Source organism: Thalia democratica, chromosome 5 (assembly GCF_965202585.1).
Source record: "Thalia democratica chromosome 5, ktThaDemo2.hap1.1, whole genome shotgun sequence".
Lineage (NCBI taxonomy): Eukaryota > Metazoa > Chordata > Thaliacea > Salpida > Salpidae > Thalia > Thalia democratica.
In genome coordinates this window covers 69,134,447-69,140,446 of record NC_139169.1, presented here as the reverse complement: position 1 = coordinate 69,140,446, position 6,000 = coordinate 69,134,447, and positions in this window count along the sequence as shown.

The following is a 6,000-nucleotide window of genomic DNA, read 5'->3' as shown; positions in this document are numbered from 1 at the left end:
TTTTAAGCATTTAAGTAGTGTATAAATTGACTATTATACTGGTATTGTTATTCTTATACAACTTTACAAACTATTTTTTATAAAAAACATTTAATATAGAAAAAATATATGCAGAATTAGTCTTAATAAAAGTAAAAAACAAAAATCTATTGTAAATAGATAAAACAGCATGTAGTAAAAAAAAGTTTTATTTAGATAAGTTATAAAAATATATATTTTACAGATTTTACAGTGACGAAAATGTAGAATTTGCACGATTAGGTGCTTTTAAAGTATAAACATTTAAAATAAACTGCAATGTTTTACCTTTTTACATAGTTATTTTTGTAACTGATATGTTTAAATTGACAGTTAAAAATCTAAACTACTTTAAGCTTTTAATTATAGAACTATAAAATTTTAATTTCCTTTGCACATATAACTTGTTTATACATTGATTGTTTAGTTTGTATTTGTTCGTAAAAAAGAAAAAAATCTCAGTTGTACAAAACAAATATTACTAAATATCTTCTTCGATTACGAAAAAAACGATTAGTATGTATGGTTTACTAACAGACAACCACAAAAAAAAATTATGCTTTTTTGTTATCTAAGTTGATTTTTCCTTTTTTAGACAACTTTATATTACAACTTATCTTAAACTTACGATAATTAAAGAAACAAATATGAATTTTTGAATCTGAGTTTAACAACGCAGTAACCTCTTATAACTAGGTGTTTAACAATACTTTGTATACTTGGAAAAGTGTTCTTTTCTTAAGCTGTGTCAAAATAAGAGAAAAACATATTGAAAAACAATCTTCCTGTCAATAGAATAAATCAATTTATCAAACGCACGTTTTAAGGAAACTTGATTGAAAAAAAAGCAAAATTAATTACTAATAATGAATTACAAGTTATTTGCGTTATATGTTAACTTTTTTCGGAATAAATTAAATTTTGCATGAAAGTTTTAAAAGTTTATAAAGCTGATTTTAGGTAAAAAACAGTTATTTTTTTTTTATTATAAGTTCACAGATTTATGACAACTATATTTTTAAATTCTAGCAAAACTGCAAGCAAAACTCCCGAAAATTTATTTAAAAACCGAATAAGCCTTTACATTGTTATTATTAGTAGCTTTTTTACGAGTAAAATTTATAAGTTGGGGTCGTATTTTAAAGAAAATAAGTTTCTAGAGCTGCAGATAAGTTTTTACGATCACAGATCATTAATTTACTAATTAACCAGTGGTAGTTTAAGTTTTAAAGCAGTATTAAGCATTCAAAACAATATTTCAAACTACAGGTAGGAAAACAAAATGAAGCCTCAAAGCATACGCTTCAGCTTTTGAGCTAATTAAGTGCGTTTTTAGACAGTAAAATGTGTTTTGTTTTTGGTAAAGTTTTACAATTGGACTTTTTATTTTGGAATTACTCGTAGTTTATTATTGCTTATTTTGTTGAGTCTTAGCTTTAAGTAGTATTCTTATGTTCTTACTATAAATATTAATAATAGTTTTAGCGCGCCAAGGACTTTTTCCTACAAAATTTTTGCTTTAATTCTTATACGTTCGTTAGTATTTTTATTTTTTTAGTTATAAAAAACAGTAAGTAAGGCAAAAGCTTAATTTTTCAATTTAAACACATTTAAAATTCTTACTTGCAAATCTGTATGACGCACAAAACTACATTTATTTATATTATGCAAACAAAAGCTTCGTTATTTTGACGCATGTATAAACAGAAAAAAAAATTAAATTCCTTGTCAATTATCAGTTTATTAAGAAAAAATATTTCGCTAAAATATTAATTGTTTGTATATTACCAATAGTAAACAAAATTATTTACTTACTCATACAGTCATATTTGCTGAATATTTGTTTATAATACCTAATTTGTGCTTGTAACTAGTATGATAGTAGTTGTTATAAAAAGTTTTCATAATAATAATATAAATATCTTTATCATCAACTAATTTTAAGTAATGTTTAAGTAAGTTCGTTTTTAAAGTAGTGACATAAACTTTTATAGGTTTTCAGTTATAAGTCAAGTCTACGTGTTCAAACTTAAGTCTTGTGAAAATTTAGGTTACTATAGGAATGAATACAAAAGAGTTTATTAATAAAATATTATATGAGAATTGATGTTGTTGAAATACTTTGAAGACAAATCTCAGGAAAAAAATTATAAAAATGGTGTAAAAACTTTAAAGTTAAACAATAATATAAATGTGATTGTAATATTTTAAAGTGAGTTTTGTTTTAATCTCAGATCCATTAAAAAGCATCAACATTTCTAAATATTGCAGTTGTAAAATTGTAAGTTATTTGACTATTAAACCCAAGGTTTACAAACTTACTAAGACAAAAATAACTTATTTTTTGTAACTCTCACGAAACGGGCAAGTTTCAGTTTGAAACACAAAATCAATGCTCAAAAAAACTTTTTAATTCTTTGAAAATAGATACATTTCGTTAAAGTTTTTATCAATTATAAAATTACAACTGATACCGAATGTAAATAAGAAAAATAATACCAGTTAGTTGGTCAATATGTAATGGTTACTATGTTGAATACTATGTATGAGCAAAACATTAGTTTTTACTTGAAAAGTAAAAAAACTTTATTATTAATTCTTTTGACTTGTTACTTAATAAACTACGACGTCACTTGATTACAGCTACCAGCAGCAAAACAGCGTCACAATGCAACATCACGTTTAAGTATCAATTCCGAAAAAGAATCGGAATTCAGCAAATATTACGAAATTAATAAACGTTTTAAAAGGACTTGGGAAATAAATGATCAAACTAAACTTAAAGTTTTGTTAATTAAAAAAAGAAACAGTCATTTACCGGATCCAAGATCCGGTACCGGCCATCTTTTGCTTGAAACCAGGCCTAGGCTGGATCCATAAACTATAAAAATAGTTTTTAGAAAGTATACTAGAATTAACTACTAAAGTTTTGTATAACTATTCTAAAAGAAATAAAAAAAAACTTAGATTTCTTGATTTCTTTAACTACTTTTATCTTAAACATTGTGCAAACATATTAATAACATAACTAAAAATTTATTTTACTACTAAAGTGGTTTATTGAACAAAAACGAAAAATTGCTCAAAATTTTTTGGTTCAAGGACCTGGGTACGTAATAGACCTCTCGGTCATCGAATTGCATACCCAACTTAATCAAAAATATAATGAGCTACAAATGGTAAATAAAGGAAAAAAAACTTTAAAGTCAAAATTTAAACTCAATAACGAAAAACTCTATGAAAAATGAGACCATTAAATTTTACAACATTAAATATTATTTTTTTAAATACTAAAATGAAATAAAATAAAATAATTTCTATACACACACATATCTAACATTATATACACATAAAATATATATTGAACTCTACGTCAAAAGGTTAATTTTCCCTCTGAAATGTTTTTAATTCTAAAATTTATCAATAGGTTTAGCAAATAATTTAACCTTTTATATGTATTCATAAAATAAAAAAAAAATTAATAAATGAGTTTGAAGTTATTTTTTTAAGTATGTTTAAGATTTTAGACTTTGTTATAAAGTTCTTATCAGGTTTATTTTTTTGGTACAAAAATATTAAAAATGCAAATGTTGCCCTGTAAAAAAAGTTTTCTATACACACTGGTAGGCAGTTTTGCTTTACTGATTATTTAATTATTAACACTTGTAATTAGTACAATAACAAAAAAAAATTATTGACTTCTATTTTCTTAGTGAATGGAATTTTTTCATGTAACGCGTTTAGTTTACAAAACAAAGCCTCATTATTTTTTTCTCTGTTGTGAGATAACTAGACAATCGTCCATGTACCTTATGTAAAGAACTTGGGACGATAACTCTTCAACAAATTTAGATTCTAAGTATTCCATAAAGATAATAGCGAAAGTAGGCATAAGAAGAGAACCAATATAATAGCCACTTTGTCTATTTGACTATAAAACTATAAAGTGTTAACATCAAATATAAATTCTTAAAGCTGACATAAACTTAAAGTATTAAGTGAGTTTATATATGTTATCATTTATAGGTATTACGAAATCAAAATAACTTGAGATTTTTTGTTCTATTTACCTTATGGAATAGTTTTTTGCGGTTTGGTTTGCTGTTTTATTTAATGACAAAATACATAAGTTTTGTAGACCGATTTTTTTTAATGAAGTTTGTTGAATTGTTGTCGGTTAGGCCGTATGGGGTTTGAAAATATTTAAAAAAAGTTAATGCCATAGGGAGTGTAGGTCACTCTATTTACAACTTGATCTTATTTTGTGAAAATTAAGTAATCTACAAGTTGACTTTAACCGTATTTTTAAGTTTAAAATATTTTTTAGATTTAGCTAGCAAAACTCTAGAGTTCAATAGGTTCCTTAAGTTTTCAGCAACACTATAAATAGTTTTATTAACAAAAGAAAAATCAAATTTTGCTTTAAAGTTTTGAATTTTTAATACTGTCAATACAACTTTCAAGGTATAAAGCTCAAAAGTTTTTGACCGTAAACATGTAAAAATTTAATTTTATATTCTGCAACGTACAAAATAAATTTGGTTAACAGCAGGTGAAGTGAGGGAAATTTTATTATGTATAACTTAACGCCATGTTGTGCAAAATATATTTGCTTTACAGTATAAAAACTTAAATGATGATCAGTGTAGATTTAAAGAAACATTTTTAGTTTTTTTTTTTAATGTTGTACTATAATTTGCACCTTATTTATTTTTTTAAAAATTGCAAATGTTTTTTTAAAAATGAAAATGCTACTCGACTCTCACCACATGTTCACAAAATCGTGACATCAAAGCACAAGAAAACAGAAAGTTGAAGTTGAAGACTTATCAAATTAGTTAGTGTATACGTGTTTGACTCTATTTGAATTACTAATTAAATTTTCTTGCTTTATGATAACTAAATGAGTTAAATTCAATATATGATGTACCTACATCTTACCAGTTTAAAAGCATATAGTTAGATAAACTTTACTTTTAACTGAAAATCTAGCCAACATTTGCTCTTTTTTCTATATTTAAAAACCAAGCTGGCTCATTTTCCTGTTAAATTGGCTAAATTAATGTTTTTTAAGTGCTTGGAATTTGTCTTATTTTGATATTTAGTTTATGTTTATTAATAAACTTACAGCAATTTGTTTTTCTTTATAATGAATCGTTATTGCTCAACAATCATTTTTATTACATTTACTAAAATTTTATAATAAAATTTTAACTTTTATAATAACGAGTAATTTTTAGGAATGTTGAATAAAAATTTTATGATGTTTAGTGAACTTAATTCAACACTTATAAAAAACTTAATAATTTTAATATAAAGCTATAATTTACTATAGAAATATAGATTACATTATTTAAAGCACACCTACTTTGATGTTCAAAATAGATTTAGACCAGGGTTTCCCAAACGAATTTATATTATTAACTCTATTGTGTTGATACTCTATTTAATACTGTTGATCAGCCTATATTTGAAGTTGGCAAATTATTGAACTTTTTTTAATCATTATAATACTAGCTAGTTATTACAGTTAATCATAGGGTGGGCAACTTACTTCCGCGGTTTGGATCCAGGCCGCAGAATAGTAATTACAAGACCGTCAAAGGTAAAATGATATGTATTGGTATTTTAAAATAATGTAGAAAATACTTGAAACTTTGATCAGCAAAGTTACCTAAACCGTTATTACCGACACACTACGAATTTTTGACTAGTAATATATATTTTCTTTTAACAATGTTTAAATACTTATGTAACCTGTAACTTTACTGTAGTTTATAATTTTGATATATAACTCATTATATATAGCTTATTATTTAATTTATTTCGTACATTTAATTTTTTTGATACTAATTTTTAGTAATTTTGTTCAGTTATTCATTTGAAAAACTGATGAAAAGTCTAAACGTCGTCGTTCAAATTAAAAAAATATAAACTAAATAATACTGTACATGACAAGATGTATTCACAAAAAAGCTAAAT